Consider the following 1,210-nt stretch of genomic DNA (forward strand, 5'->3'; position numbering starts at 1 on the left):
TTGGTAAATATTCCTCTCTGGTAAGTGTGACTTCAGAAATCAGGTGGGACTGGTCCATGAGTAATTCACAAATAGGAAGTCTATTCCTTCTCTGTCTGGGTCAAGTAAATTTGTCAGCTGATGACTAATGTAAAAACAAATGATGACTATGTATTCTTCAAAAACCATTTTAGCATTGTAGCCTATATAGTCCACAGAAGAATTAAGTAACTATAGTACTTACGGTAGATTGGCAGTAATTTTTAATAGCTCTGGAAACTGGGCAAAACTTGACTGTTTGTCCAGAGGACATACATCCCAAGCAAAATCAATTGTCATGCTTTGAATAAATTTAAAACTGTAATATTTTATTATGACTATATGGAATTTCAGTGGGAACCATCAACTTTTGTTTGGTAGGGTTTTAAATCTTGTTTGATCTTTGAAATATAACTTGATTCTAACAGTGAAAATGTGGTGTTGTCCTAGTGAGCTACTTCTGTTTGAAGGGAATGTGGTTGTAGGAAAGACATGTTGGGATTATGGTTGAAGGGACAGCATGGCATATCATTTAAGAAATCACAGGTTTTTAATAATGCAAAACAACTGTAGCATCTCTTTCATGCTACCTTGAAATAACTTGGTAAAAATGGAGTTCTTGATGGTGAAGTCTGTGTTCGTTTAAGGGGTTTATATGTTTTAATAGGAAAAAAAGTGCAAGTTCAACCAGACTTTATTGTCTATTTTATAATGATGTCCAAGCAAAGTGATTTTAGCGTTTTCACAGCTTTTGTTTCTAAATGTGATTTTTATTGGTATAATCATTAATCTTAAAATACTTCTTTTTTTTTTTTTTTTTTTCAGTGGGAAGAGATTAGTGGTGTTGATGAGCATTATACTCCGATCAGAACTTACCAAGTGTGCAATGTTATGGATCACAGTCAAAACAATTGGCTGCGAACAAACTGGATTCCACGCAATTCGGCTCAGAAGATATACGTGGAGCTCAAGTTTACCTTGAGGGACTGTAATAGTATCCCTCTAGTTCTGGGCACTTGCAAAGAGACTTTCAATCTGTATTATATGGAATCCGATGATGACCATTTAGTAAAGTTCAGAGAGCATCAGTTTACAAAGATTGACACCATTGCGGCTGATGAGAGCTTCACCCAGATGGATCTTGGGGACCGAATTCTCAAGCTAAACACGGAAGTCCGTGAGGTGGGACCTG

At 36.1% G+C, this 1,210-nt stretch overlaps 1 pseudogene; it reads left to right on the plus strand.

Moving 5' to 3' along the window:
* The first annotated feature begins 843 nt into the window (after positions 1 to 843).
* LOC104619702 overlaps positions 844 to 1,210 on the plus strand; it is a 667-nt pseudogene continuing 300 nt past the window's right edge.

The sequence above is a fragment of the Phaethon lepturus genome, unplaced genomic scaffold (assembly GCF_000687285.1).
Source record: "Phaethon lepturus isolate BGI_N335 unplaced genomic scaffold, ASM68728v1 scaffold50664, whole genome shotgun sequence".
NCBI classification, from domain to species: domain Eukaryota; kingdom Metazoa; phylum Chordata; class Aves; order Phaethontiformes; family Phaethontidae; genus Phaethon; species Phaethon lepturus.